General features: G+C 46.3%; 7 non-coding genes across 7 annotated transcripts; all 7 read left to right on the top strand.

Annotated features, from left to right (window-relative positions):
- Window positions 1-449: 449 nt before the first annotated feature.
- LOC130308607 (U2 spliceosomal RNA) lies at window positions 450-640 on the top strand. Its single transcript, XR_008857555.1, has one exon. It is a non-coding gene; the product is annotated as a U2 spliceosomal RNA (small nuclear RNA).
- A 2,093-nt stretch (window positions 641-2,733) lies between these two features.
- On the top strand, window positions 2,734-2,924 carry LOC130308605 (U2 spliceosomal RNA). The gene has a single exon (XR_008857554.1). It is a non-coding gene; the product is annotated as a U2 spliceosomal RNA (small nuclear RNA).
- A 2,089-nt stretch (window positions 2,925-5,013) lies between these two features.
- LOC130308604 (U2 spliceosomal RNA) lies at window positions 5,014-5,204 on the top strand. The gene has a single exon (XR_008857553.1). It is a non-coding gene; the product is annotated as a U2 spliceosomal RNA (small nuclear RNA).
- A 2,088-nt stretch (window positions 5,205-7,292) lies between these two features.
- Window positions 7,293-7,483, top strand: LOC130308603 (U2 spliceosomal RNA). Its single transcript, XR_008857552.1, has one exon. It is a non-coding gene; the product is annotated as a U2 spliceosomal RNA (small nuclear RNA).
- A 2,088-nt stretch (window positions 7,484-9,571) lies between these two features.
- On the top strand, window positions 9,572-9,762 carry LOC130308601 (U2 spliceosomal RNA). The gene has a single exon (XR_008857550.1). It is a non-coding gene; the product is annotated as a U2 spliceosomal RNA (small nuclear RNA).
- Window positions 9,763-11,846: 2,084 nt separating this feature from the next.
- LOC130308602 (U2 spliceosomal RNA) lies at window positions 11,847-12,037 on the top strand. Its single transcript, XR_008857551.1, has one exon. It is a non-coding gene; the product is annotated as a U2 spliceosomal RNA (small nuclear RNA).
- Window positions 12,038-14,127: 2,090 nt separating this feature from the next.
- On the top strand, window positions 14,128-14,318 carry LOC130308640 (U2 spliceosomal RNA). The gene has a single exon (XR_008857590.1). It is a non-coding gene; the product is annotated as a U2 spliceosomal RNA (small nuclear RNA).
- Window positions 14,319-14,690: the final 372 nt, after the last annotated feature.

The following is a 14,690-nucleotide window of genomic DNA, read 5'->3' as shown; positions in this document are numbered from 1 at the left end:
TGTCAAATAACCCGGATTTAACCCACACAGGTAAGTCCAATGGGGTGCAGGCATGTCCTCTATGCTTACAGCTTCCCGTGGGTGTTGGTTTGATACCGTTTGGGGACAGCCAAGGAGGCATCTGCAGGCAACAAAGGTAGGTGTGTGCTTGTGTGTGTGTTTCCTATGCAGATCCTAAGCCCAGTGTCACATGCAAGTAGGAGGAGTAAGAAGGGTTCCTGGCAAATCCGGGTTATGGATTGCATTTAAAAAGGCCCCGTGGGAGTGCAATGGGCCCCTGTCTTGCTGCTTAGCAATAATGGTATGGGTTTAGGTTCTGCTATGTGTACTGGTGGTTGACTGCCCCCCAGCCCAGAGTGTGCATGGAAAATTGTCTGGCAGCCTCCCTGACAGCAAGCAGTGATAGTGCCCATGAAGGGGACCTTGTTGGGCCCGCCCCTTTCACGGTTATCGCTTCTCGGCCTTTTGGCTAAGATCAAGTGTAGTATCTGTTCTTATCAGTTTAATATCTGATACGTCCCCTATCTGGGGACCATATATTAAATGGATTTTTGAGAACGGGGGCCGATTTCGAAGCTTGCTTCCGTCGCCCTATGCATTGACCCGATATGGCAGTATCTTCGGGTACAGTGCACCACCCCCTTACAGGGTTAAAAAGAAAGATTCCTACTTTCATTGCTACCTGCTTGCTGGCTAGCCAGCTAGCCAGCCCTGTGGGCCTTGCTGCTGCTGCAGCCAAAAAACAAAAGGTGGTGCTGCTGCTGCTTCTGCTGCTTCTGCTTCTGCTTGTGTCTGGCCCCTGTTGGAGCGTCCAGGCACAGGACTTCTGCTGCTGCTGACTAAATGGCCTCCTTAATTGGATCATTTGAGTAGCCAGCACACCTGTGCAGGTAGGGCATGACATGATAGGCAGCTGCCTTGATAGCGGGTGGGTGCTGAATGTTCCTAATTGACAAAATAAGATTAATGCTTATGAAGAAATATAAAATCTCATCCCTTCCCCAATATCGCGCCACACCCCTACCCCTTAATTCCCTGGTTGAACGTGATGGACATATGTCTTTTTTCGACCGTACTAACTATGTAACTATGTAACATAACATGGGGGGGGGGGTCTCCTGGCTGTTCACACAGGTGTGTCATTGCTGTACATTGACCATGCATTGCTTCTGTGGTATTGCAAAGGCAAAGACAAATGCTTCCAGCCATCCATTGCACTAATGGATTGGTCATCAGCTGGCTGTCTATGTCCCGCATCAATATAGACCAAAGTACAGAGGGTTAGGCTATGCTATTGTGCACCTACCTGATGCATCAGAAGGTGCGAGGCCCTTGCTAAATTCTGTGCACAGACTTTGAGATCTATGCTTTAGACTGTATCTAAACCTGCTCCAACATGGACTGACATTCTGGCCTACTTTCAGCCGATGCGACTTGTCTGTCGCTGAACAGTCGCTTTTTATGTATTCAGCACCTATGTATAATGTTGTAAAAATGCTCTAGAAGCTAAAGTCGCAGAAATGTCACACATATTTGGCCTGCAACTTTCTGTGCGACAAATTCAGACAGGAAAAATCAGTATAAATCCTTAGAAAATTATCCCCCAGTGTCTCCATCTGCTGGCGGTATTGAATAAGCATTGCTGCACTGATGGGGTATGCATTAGACGAAAAAAAAGAAGAAAAAGAAGAATAATACGCCCAGAAAAGAGGCGAAAAGGAGAAAAACGTAAAAAAACGTGAAAAAAAAGTAAGAGGAAGAGAAGGGAAAAAAAGGTGGAAATGGGTTTAAAAGTGATTTCGGCGGAGAAATATATATATATATATATATATATATATATATATATATATATATTATATATGCGCACACACACACATAGATATAAACGTATTCTCCGTTGAGATATTGCAGCCGCTGCTGTGTCCAGGCCCAGGAGCCTTAGCACTGTGCTGTGATGTCACTCAATACCACTGACATCACTAGGTGTAAACAACATCTCTCCTTTGCTGTGTATGTGACTATGGAGCTGTTTGGTGATGTCGTCTATTACGGCCTTCATAGAAGCAACAGGAGATTGTTGCATCCATCTTGAACCCTCAGAACTACAGTGCTATGATGTCACTCACTTCCACAGGCCTTGCAGAGTGTAAACAACAACAACCCAGCTTTGTTGTGTATGTAACCAAAGGGATTTGTGATGTCACCTAGAACCTTCACAGCAGCGACAGCTTTATGAGGAGCATCAGCACTGCTCTGCCTGAGCAGAACCATCACCGCCATAGGTTGTCAAATAACCCGGATTTAACCCACACAGGTAAGTCCAATGGGGTGCAGGCATGTCCTCTATGCTTACAGCTTCCCGTGGGTGTTGGTTTGATACCGTTTGGGGACAGCCAAGGAGGCATCTGCAGGCAACAAAGGTAGGTGTGTGCTTGTGTGTGTGTTTCCTATGCAGATCCTAAGCCCAGTGTCACATGCAAGTAGGAGGAGTAAGAAGGGTTCCTGGCAAATCCGGGTTATGGATTGCATTTAAAAAGGCCCCGTGGGAGTGCAATGGGCCCCTGTCTTGCTGCTTAGCAATAATGGTATGGGTTTAGGTTCTGCTGTGTGTACTGGTGGTTGACTGCCCCCCAGCCCAGAGTGTGCATGGAAAATTGTCTGGCAGCCTCCCTGACAGCAAGCAGTGATAGTGCCCATGAAGGGGACCTTGTTGGGCCCGCCCCTTTCACGGTTATCGCTTCTCGGCCTTTTGGCTAAGATCAAGTGTAGTATCTGTTCTTATCAGTTTAATATCTGATACGTCCCCTATCTGGGGACCATATATTAAATGGATTTTTGAGAACGGGGGCCGATTTCGAAGCTTGCTTCCGTCGCCCTATGCATTGACCCGATATGGCAGTATCTTCGGGTACAGTGCACCACCCCCTTACAGGGTTAAAAAGAAAGATTCCTACTTTCATTGCTACCTGCTTGCTGGCTAGCCAGCTAGCCAGCCCTGTGGGCCTTGCTGCTGCTGCAGCCAAAAAACAAAAGGTGGTGCTGCTGCTGCTTCTGCTGCTTCTGCTTCTGCTTGTGTCTGGCCCCTGTTGGAGCGTCCAGGCACAGGACTTCTGCTGCTGCTGACTAAATGGCCTCCTTAATTGGATCATTTGAGTAGCCAGCACACCTGTGCAGGTAGGGCATGACATGATAGGCAGCTGCCTTGATAGCGGGTGGGTGCTGAATGTTCCTAATTGACAAAATAAGATTAATGCTTATGAAGAAATATAAAATCTCATCCCTTCCCCAATATCGCGCCACACCCCTACCCCTTAATTCCCTGGTTGAACGTGATGGACATATGTCTTTTTTCGACCGTACTAACTATGTAACTATGTAACATAACATGGGGGGGGGGTCTCCTGGCTGTTCACACAGGTGTGTCATTGCTGTACATTGACCATGCATTGCTTCTGTGGTATTGCAAAGGCAAAGACAAATGCTTCCAGCCATCCATTGCACTAATGGATTGGTCATCAGCTGGCTGTCTATGTCCCGCATCAATATAGACCAAAGTACAGAGGGTTAGGCTATGCTATTGTGCACCTACCTGATGCATCAGAAGGTGCGAGGCCCTTGCTAAATTCTGTGCACAGACTTTGAGATCTATGCTTTAGACTGTATCTAAACCTGCTCCAACATGGACTGACATTCTGGCCTACTTTCAGCCGATGCGACTTGTCTGTCGCTGAACAGTCGCTTTTTATGTATTCAGCACCTATGTATAATGTTGTAAAAATGCTCTAGAAGCTAAAGTCGCAGAAATGTCACACATATTTGGCCTGCAACTTTCTGTGCGACAAATTCAGACAGGAAAAATCAGTATAAATCCTTAGAAAATTATCCCCCAGTGTCTCCATCTGCTGGCGGTATTGAATAAGCATTGCTGCACTGATGGGGTATGCATTAGACGAAAAAAAAGAAGAAAAAGAAGAATAATACGCCCAGAAAAGAGGCGAAAAGGAGAAAAACGTAAAAAAACGTGAAAAAAAAGTAAGAGGAAGAGAAGGGAAAAAAAGGTGGAAATGGGTTTAAAAGTGATTTCGGCGGAGAAATATATATATATATATATATATATATATATATATATATATATATATATGCGCACACACACACATAGATATAAACGTATTCTCCGTTGAGATATTGCAGCCGCTGCTGTGTCCAGGCCCAGGAGCCTTAGCACTGTGCTGTGATGTCACTCAATACCACTGACATCACTAGGTGTAAACAACATCTCTCCTTTGCTGTGTATGTGACTATGGAGCTGTTTGGTGATGTCGTCTATTACGGCCTTCATAGAAGCAACAGGAGATTGTTGCATCCATCTTGAACCCTCAGAACTACAGTGCTATGATGTCACTCACTTCCACAGGCCTTGCAGAGTGTAAACAACAACAACCCAGCTTTGTTGTGTATGTAACCAAAGGGATTTGTGATGTCACCTAGAACCTTCACAGCAGCGACAGCTTTATGAGGAGCATCAGCACTGCTCTGCCTGAGCAGAACCATCACCGCCATAGGTTGTCAAATAACCCGGATTTAACCCACACAGGTAAGTCCAATGGGGTGCAGGCATGTCCTCTATGCTTACAGCTTCCCGTGGGTGTTGGTTTGATACCGTTTGGGGACAGCCAAGGAGGCATCTGCAGGCAACAAAGGTAGGTGTGTGCTTGTGTGTGTGTTTCCTATGCAGATCCTAAGCCCAGTGTCACATGCAAGTAGGAGGAGTAAGAAGGGTTCCTGGCAAATCCGGGTTATGGATTGCATTTAAAAAGGCCCCGTGGGAGTGCAATGGGCCCCTGTCTTGCTGCTTAGCAATAATGGTATGGGTTTAGGTTCTGCTGTGTGTACTGGTGGTTGACTGCCCCCCAGCCCAGAGTGTGCATGGAAAATTGTCTGGCAGCCTCCCTGACAGCAAGCAGTGATAGTGCCCATGAAGGGGACCTTGTTGGGCCCGCCCCTTTCACGGTTATCGCTTCTCGGCCTTTTGGCTAAGATCAAGTGTAGTATCTGTTCTTATCAGTTTAATATCTGATACGTCCCCTATCTGGGGACCATATATTAAATGGATTTTTGAGAACGGGGGCCGATTTCGAAGCTTGCTTCCGTCGCCCTATGCATTGACCCGATATGGCAGTATCTTCGGGTACAGTGCACCACCCCCTTACAGGGTTAAAAAGAAAGATTCCTACTTTCATTGCTACCTGCTTGCTGGCTAGCCAGCTAGCCAGCCCTGTGGGCCTTGCTGCTGCTGCAGCCAAAAAACAAAAGGTGGTGCTGCTGCTGCTTCTGCTGCTTCTGCTTCTGCTTGTGTCTGGCCCCTGTTGGAGCGTCCAGGCACAGGACTTCTGCTGCTGCTGACTAAATGGCCTCCTTAATTGGATCATTTGAGTAGCCAGCACACCTGTGCAGGTAGGGCATGACATGATAGGCAGCTGCCTTGATAGCGGGTGGGTGCTGAATGTTCCTAATTGACAAAATAAGATTAATGCTTATGAAGAAATATAAAATCTCATCCCTTCCCCAATATCGCGCCACACCCCTACCCCTTAATTCCCTGGTTGAACGTGATGGACATATGTCTTTTTTCGACCGTACTAACTATGTAACTATGTAACATAACATGGGGGGGGGTCTCCTGGCTGTTCACACAGGTGTGTCATTGCTGTACATTGACCATGCATTGCTTCTGTGGTATTGCAAAGGCAAAGACAAATGCTTCCAGCCATCCATTGCACTAATGGATTGGTCATCAGCTGGCTGTCTATGTCCCGCATCAATATAGACCAAAGTACAGAGGGTTAGGCTATGCTATTGTGCACCTACCTGATGCATCAGAAGGTGCGAGGCCCTTGCTAAATTCTGTGCACAGACTTTGAGATCTATGCTTTAGACTGTATCTAAACCTGCTCCAACATGGACTGACATTCTGGCCTACTTTCAGCCGATGCGACTTGTCTGTCGCTGAACAGTCGCTTTTTATGTATTCAGCACCTATGTATAATGTTGTAAAAATGCTCTAGAAGCTAAAGTCGCAGAAATGTCACACATATTTGGCCTGCAACTTTCTGTGCGACAAATTCAGACAGGAAAAATCAGTATAAATCCTTAGAAAATTATCCCCCAGTGTCTCCATCTGCTGGCGGTATTGAATAAGCATTGCTGCACTGATGGGGTATGCATTAGACGAAAAAAAAGAAGAAAAAGAAGAATAATACGCCCAGAAAAGAGGCGAAAAGGAGAAAAACGTAAAAAAACGTGAAAAAAAAGTAAGAGGAAGAGAAGGGAAAAAAAGGTGGAAATGGGTTTAAAAGTGATTTCGGCGGAGAAATATATATATATATATATATATATATATATATATATATATATATATGTGCGCACACACACACATAGATATAAACGTATTCTCCGTTGAGATATTGCAGCCGCTGCTGTGTCCAGGCCCAGGAGCCTTAGCACTGTGCTGTGATGTCACTCAATACCACTGACATCACTAGGTGTAAACAACATCTCTCCTTTGCTGTGTATGTGACTATGGAGCTGTTTGGTGATGTCGTCTATTACGGCCTTCATAGAAGCAACAGGAGATTGTTGCATCCATCTTGAACCCTCAGAACTACAGTGCTATGATGTCACTCACTTCCACAGGCCTTGCAGAGTGTAAACAACAACAACCCAGCTTTGTTGTGTATGTAACCAAAGGGATTTGTGATGTCACCTAGAACCTTCACAGCAGCGACAGCTTTATGAGGAGCATCAGCACTGCTCTGCCTGAGCAGAACCATCACCGCCATAGGTTGTCAAATAACCCGGATTTAACCCACACAGGTAAGTCCAATGGGGTGCAGGCATGTCCTCTATGCTTACAGCTTCCCGTGGGTGTTGGTTTGATACCGTTTGGGGACAGCCAAGGAGGCATCTGCAGGCAACAAAGGTAGGTGTGTGCTTGTGTGTGTGTTTCCTATGCAGATCCTAAGCCCAGTGTCACATGCAAGTAGGAGGAGTAAGAAGGGTTCCTGGCAAATCCGGGTTATGGATTGCATTTAAAAAGGCCCCGTGGGAGTGCAATGGGCCCCTGTCTTGCTGCTTAGCAATAATGGTATGGGTTTAGGTTCTGCTGTGTGTACTGGTGGTTGACTGCCCCCCAGCCCAGAGTGTGCATGGAAAATTGTCTGGCAGCCTCCCTGACAGCAAGCAGTGATAGTGCCCATGAAGGGGACCTTGTTGGGCCCGCCCCTTTCACGGTTATCGCTTCTCGGCCTTTTGGCTAAGATCAAGTGTAGTATCTGTTCTTATCAGTTTAATATCTGATACGTCCCCTATCTGGGGACCATATATTAAATGGATTTTTGAGAACGGGGGCCGATTTCGAAGCTTGCTTCCGTCGCCCTATGCATTGACCCGATATGGCAGTATCTTCGGGTACAGTGCACCACCCCCTTACAGGGTTAAAAAGAAAGATTCCTACTTTCATTGCTACCTGCTTGCTGGCTAGCCAGCTAGCCAGCCCTGTGGGCCTTGCTGCTGCTGCAGCCAAAAAACAAAAGGTGGTGCTGCTGCTGCTTCTGCTGCTTCTGCTTCTGCTTGTGTCTGGCCCCTGTTGGAGCGTCCAGGCACAGGACTTCTGCTGCTGCTGACTAAATGGCCTCCTTAATTGGATCATTTGAGTAGCCAGCACACCTGTGCAGGTAGGGCATGACATGATAGGCAGCTGCCTTGATAGCGGGTGGGTGCTGAATGTTCCTAATTGACAAAATAAGATTAATGCTTATGAAGAAATATAAAATCTCATCCCTTCCCCAATATCGCGCCACACCCCTACCCCTTAATTCCCTGGTTGAACGTGATGGACATATGTCTTTTTTCGACCGTACTAACTATGTAACTATGTAACATAACATGGGGGGGGGTCTCCTGGCTGTTCACACAGGTGTGTCATTGCTGTACATTGACCATGCATTGCTTCTGTGGTATTGCAAAGGCAAAGACAAATGCTTCCAGCCATCCATTGCACTAATGGATTGGTCATCAGCTGGCTGTCTATGTCCCGCATCAATATAGACCAAAGTACAGAGGGTTAGGCTATGCTATTGTGCACCTACCTGATGCATCAGAAGGTGCGAGGCCCTTGCTAAATTCTGTGCACAGACTTTGAGATCTATGCTTTAGACTGTATCTAAACCTGCTCCAACATGGACTGACATTCTGGCCTACTTTCAGCCGATGCGACTTGTCTGTCGCTGAACAGTCGCTTTTTATGTATTCAGCACCTATGTATAATGTTGTAAAAATGCTCTAGAAGCTAAAGTCGCAGAAATGTCACACATATTTGGCCTGCAACTTTCTGTGCGACAAATTCAGACAGGAAAAATCAGTATAAATCCTTAGAAAATTATCCCCCAGTGTCTCCATCTGCTGGCGGTATTGAATAAGCATTGCTGCACTGATGGGGTATGCATTAGACGAAAAAAAAGAAGAAAAAGAAGAATAATACGCCCAGAAAAGAGGCGAAAAGGAGAAAAACGTAAAAAAACGTGAAAAAAAAGTAAGAGGAAGAGAAGGGAAAAAAAGGTGGAAATGGGTTTAAAAGTGATTTCGGCGGAGAAATATATATATATATATATATATATATATATATATATATATATATATATGCGCACACACACACATAGATATAAACGTATTCTCCGTTGAGATATTGCAGCCGCTGCTGTGTCCAGGCCCAGGAGCCTTAGCACTGTGCTGTGATGTCACTCAATACCACTGACATCACTAGGTGTAAACAACATCTCTCCTTTGCTGTGTATGTGACTATGGAGCTGTTTGGTGATGTCGTCTATTACGGCCTTCATAGAAGCAACAGGAGATTGTTGCATCCATCTTGAACCCTCAGAACTACAGTGCTATGATGTCACTCACTTCCACAGGCCTTGCAGAGTGTAAACAACAACAACCCAGCTTTGTTGTGTATGTAACCAAAGGGATTTGTGATGTCACCTAGAACCTTCACAGCAGCGACAGCTTTATGAGGAGCATCAGCACTGCTCTGCCTGAGCAGAACCATCACCGCCATAGGTTGTCAAATAACCCGGATTTAACCCACACAGGTAAGTCCAATGGGGTGCAGGCATGTCCTCTATGCTTACAGCTTCCCGTGGGTGTTGGTTTGATACCGTTTGGGGACAGCCAAGGAGGCATCTGCAGGCAACAAAGGTAGGTGTGTGCTTGTGTGTGTGTTTCCTATGCAGATCCTAAGCCCAGTGTCACATGCAAGTAGGAGGAGTAAGAAGGGTTCCTGGCAAATCCGGGTTATGGATTGCATTTAAAAAGGCCCCGTGGGAGTGCAATGGGCCCCTGTCTTGCTGCTTAGCAATAATGGTATGGGTTTAGGTTCTGCTGTGTGTACTGGTGGTTGACTGCCCCCCAGCCCAGAGTGTGCATGGAAAATTGTCTGGCAGCCTCCCTGACAGCAAGCAGTGATAGTGCCCATGAAGGGGACCTTGTTGGGCCCGCCCCTTTCACGGTTATCGCTTCTCGGCCTTTTGGCTAAGATCAAGTGTAGTATCTGTTCTTATCAGTTTAATATCTGATATGTCCCCTATCTGGGGACCATATATTAAATGGATTTTTGAGAACGGGGGCCGATTTCGAAGCTTGCTTCCGTCGCCCTATGCATTGACCCGATATGGCAGTATCTTCGGGTACAGTGCACCACCCCCTTACAGGGTTAAAAAGAAAGATTCCTACTTTCATTGCTACCTGCTTGCTGGCTAGCCAGCTAGCCAGCCCTGTGGGCCTTGCTGCTGCTGCAGCCAAAAAACAAAAGGTGGTGCTGCTGCTGCTTCTGCTGCTTCTGCTTCTGCTTGTGTCTGGCCCCTGTTGGAGCGTCCAGGCACAGGACTTCTGCTGCTGCTGACTAAATGGCCTCCTTAATTGGATCATTTGAGTAGCCAGCACACCTGTGCAGGTAGGGCATGACATGATAGGCAGCTGCCTTGATAGCGGGTGGGTGCTGAATGTTCCTAATTGACAAAATAAGATTAATGCTTATGAAGAAATATAAAATCTCATCCCTTCCCCAATATCGCGCCACACCCCTACCCCTTAATTCCCTGGTTGAACGTGATGGACATATGTCTTTTTTCGACCGTACTAACTATGTAACTATGTAACATAACATGGGGGGGGGTCTCCTGGCTGTTCACACAGGTGTGTCATTGCTGTACATTGACCATGCATTGCTTCTGTGGTATTGCAAAGGCAAAGACAAATGCTTCCAGCTATCCATTGCACTAATGGATTGGTCATCAGCTGGCTGTCTATGTCCCGCATCAATATAGACCAAAGTACAGAGGGTTAGGCTATGCTATTGTGCACCTACCTGATGCATCAGAAGGTGCGAGGCCCTTGCTAAATTCTGTGCACAGACTTTGAGATTTATGCTTTAGACTGTATCTAAACCTGCTCCAACATGGACTGACATTCTGGCCTACTTTCAGCCGATGCGACTTGTCTGTCGCTGAACAGTCGCTTTTTATGTATTCAGCACCTATGTATAATGTTGTAAAAATGCTCTAGAAGCTAAAGTCGCAGAAATGTCACACATATTTGGCCTGCAACTTTCTGTGCGACAAATTCAGACAGGAAAAATCAGTATAAATCCTTAGAAAATTATCCCCCAGTGTCTCCATCTGCTGGCGGTATTGAATAAGCATTGCTGCACTGATGGGGTATGCATTAGACGAAAAAAAAGAAGAAAAAGAAGAATAATACGCCCAGAAAAGAGGCGAAAAGGAGAAAAACGTAAAAAAACGTGAAAAAAAAGTAAGAGGAAGAGAAGGGAAAAAAAGGTGGAAATGGGTTTAAAAGTGATTTCGGCGGAGAAATATATATATATATATATATATATATATATATATATATATATATGCGCACACACACACATAGATATAAACGTATTCTCCGTTGAGATATTGCAGCCGCTGCTGTGTCCAGGCCCAGGAGCCTTAGCACTGTGCTGTGATGTCACTCAATACCACTGACATCACTAGGTGTAAACAACATCTCTCCTTTGCTGTGTATGTGACTATGGAGCTGTTTGGTGATGTCGTCTATTACGGCCTTCATAGAAGCAACAGGAGATTGTTGCATCCATCTTGAACCCTCAGAACTACAGTGCTATGATGTCACTCACTTCCACAGGCCTTGCAGAGTGTAAACAACAACAACCCAGCTTTGTTGTGTATGTAACCAAAGGGATTTGTGATGTCACCTAGAACCTTCACAGCAGCGACAGCTTTATGAGGAGCATCAGCACTGCTCTGCCTGAGCAGAACCATCACCGCCATAGGTTGTCAAATAACCCGGATTTAACCCACACAGGTAAGTCCAATGGGGTGCAGGCATGTCCTCTATGCTTACAGCTTCCCGTGGGTGTTGGTTTGATACCGTTTGGGGACAGCCAAGGAGGCATCTGCAGGCAACAAAGGTAGGTGTGTGCTTGTGTGTGTGTTTCCTATGCAGATCCTAAGCCCAGTGTCACATGCAAGTAGGAGGAGTAAGAAGGGTTCCTGGCAAATCCGGGTTATGGATTGCATTTAAAAAGGCCCCGTGGGAGTGCAATGGGCCCCTGTCTTGCTGCTTAGCAATAATGGTATGGGTTTAGGTTCTGCTGTGTGTACTGGTGGTTGACTGCCCCCCAGCCCAGAGTGTGCATGGAAAATTGTCTGGCAGCCTCCCTGACAGCAAGCAGTGATAGTGCCCATGAAGGGGACCTTGTTGGGCCCGCCCCTTTCACGGTTATCGCTTCTCGGCCTTTTGGCTAAGATCAAGTGTAGTATCTGTTCTTATCAGTTTAATATCTGATACGTCCCCTATCTGGGGACCATATATTAAATGGATTTTTGAGAACGGGGGCCGATTTCGAAGCTTGCTTCCGTCGCCCTATGCATTGACCCGATATGGCAGTATCTTCGGGTACAGTGCACCACCCCCTTACAGGGTTAAAAAGAAAGATTCCTACTTTCATTGCTACCTGCTTGCTGGCTAGCCAGCTAGCCAGCCCTGTGGGCCTTGCTGCTGCTGCAGCCAAAAAACAAAAGGTGGTGCTGCTGCTGCTTCTGCTGCTTCTGCTTCTGCTTGTGTCTGGCCCCTGTTGGAGCGTCCAGGCACAGGACTTCTGCTGCTGCTGACTAAATGGCCTCCTTAATTGGATCATTTGAGTAGCCAGCACACCTGTGCAGGTAGGGCATGACATGATAGGCAGCTGCCTTGATAGCGGGTGGGTGCTGAATGTTCCTAATTGACAAAATAAGATTAATGCTTATGAAGAAATATAAAATCTCATCCCTTCCCCAATATCGCGCCACACCCCTACCCCTTAATTCCCTGGTTGAACGTGATGGACATATGTCTTTTTTCGACCGTACTAACTATGTAACTATGTAACATAACATGGGGGGGGGTCTCCTGGCTGTTCACACAGGTGTGTCATTGCTGTACATTGACCATGCATTGCTTCTGTGGTATTGCAAAGGCAAAGACAAATGCTTCCAGCCATCCATTGCACTAATGGATTGGTCATCAGCTGGCTGTCTATGTCCCGCATCAATATAGACCAAAGTACAGAGGGTTAGGCTATGCTATTGTGCACCTACCTGATGCATCAGAAGGTGCGAGGCCCTTGCTAAATTCTGTGCACAGACTTTGAGATCTATGCTTTAGACTGTATCTAAACCTGCTCCAACATGGACTGACATTCTGGCCTACTTTCAGCCGATGCGACTTGTCTGTCGCTGAACAGTCGCTTTTTATGTATTCAGCACCTATGTATAATGTTGTAAAAATGCTCTAGAAGCTAAAGTCGCAGAAATGTCACACATATTTGGCCTGCAACTTTCTGTGCGACAAATTCAGACAGGAAAAATCAGTATAAATCCTTAGAAAATTATCCCCCAGTGTCTCCATCTGCTGGCGGTATTGAATAAGCATTGCTGCACTGATGGGGTATGCATTAGACGAAAAAAAAAGAAGAAAAAGAAGAATAATACGCCCAGAAAAGAGGCGAAAAGGAGAAAAACGTAAAAAAACGTGAAAAAAAAGTAAGAGGAAGAGAAGGGAAAAAAAGGTGGAAATGGGTTTAAAAGTGATTTCGGCGGAGAATATATATATATATATATATATATATATATATATATATATATATATATATGCGCACACACACACATAGATATAAACGTATTCTCCGTTGAGATATTGCAGCCGCTGCTGTGTCCAGGCCCAGGAGCCTTAGCACTGTGCTGTGATGTCACTCAATACCACTGACATCACTAGGTGTAAACAACATCTCTCCTTTGCTGTGTATGTGACTATGGAGCTGTTTGGTGATGTCGTCTATTACGGCCTTCATAGAAGCAACAGGAGATTGTTGCATCCATCTTGAACCCTCAGAACTACAGTGCTATGATGTCACTCACTTCCACAGGCCTTGCAGAGTGTAAACAACAACAACCCAGCTTTGTTGTGTATGTAACCAAAGGGATTTGTGATGTCACCTAGAACCTTCACAGCAGCGACAGCTTTATGAGGAGCATCAGCACTGCTCTGCCTGAGCAGAACCATCACCGCCATAGGTTGTCAAATAACCCGGATTTAACCCACACAGGTAAGTCCAATGGGGTGCAGGCATGTCCTCTATGCTTACAGCTTCCCGTGGGTGTTGGTTTGATACCGTTTGGGGACAGCCAAGGAGGCATCTGCAGGCAACAAAGGTAGGTGTGTGCTTGTGTGTGTGTTTCCTATGCAGATCCTAAGCCCAGTGTCACATGCAAGTAGGAGGAGTAAGAAGGGTTCCTGGCAAATCCGGGTTATGGATTGCATTTAAAAAGGCCCCGTGGGAGTGCAATGGGCCCCTGTCTTGCTGCTTAGCAATAATGGTATGGGTTTAGGTTCTGCTGTGTGTACTGGTGGTTGACTGCCCCCCAGCCCAGAGTGTGCATGGAAAATTGTCTGGCAGCCTCCCTGACAGCAAGCAGTGATAGTGCCCATGAAGGGGACCTTGTTGGGCCCGCCCCTTTCACGGTTATCGCTTCTCGGCCTTTTGGCTAAGATCAAGTGTAGTATCTGTTCTTATCAGTTTAATATCTGATACGTCCCCTATCTGGGGACCATATATTAAATGGATTTTTGAGAACGGGGGCCGATTTCGAAGCTTGCTTCCGTCGCCCTATGCATTGACCCGATATGGCAGTATCTTCGGGTACAGTGCACCACCCCCTTACAGGGTTAAAAAGAAAGATTCCTACTTTCATTGCTACCTGCTTGCTGGCTAGCCAGCTAGCCAGCCCTGTGGGCCTTGCTGCTGCTGCAGCCAAAAAACAAAAGGTGGTGCTTCTGCTGCTTCTGCTTCTGCTTGTGTCTGGCCCCTGTTGGAGCGTCCAGGCACAGGACTTCTGCTGCTGCTGACTAAATGGCCTCCTTAATTGGATCATTTGAGTAGCCAGCACACCTGTGCAGGTAGGGCATGACATGATAGGCAGCTGCCTTGATAGCGGGTGGGTGCTGAATGTTCCTAATTGACAAAATAAGATTAATGCTTATGAAGAAATATAAAATCTCATCCCTTCCCCAATATCGCGCCACACCCC

The sequence above is a fragment of the Hyla sarda genome, unplaced genomic scaffold, assembly GCF_029499605.1.
Source record: "Hyla sarda isolate aHylSar1 unplaced genomic scaffold, aHylSar1.hap1 scaffold_1486, whole genome shotgun sequence".
Taxonomy (NCBI): domain Eukaryota; kingdom Metazoa; phylum Chordata; class Amphibia; order Anura; family Hylidae; genus Hyla; species Hyla sarda.
Note: the sequence above shows the minus strand (reverse complement) of the source record. Positions and strands in the feature narration are given on the sequence as shown.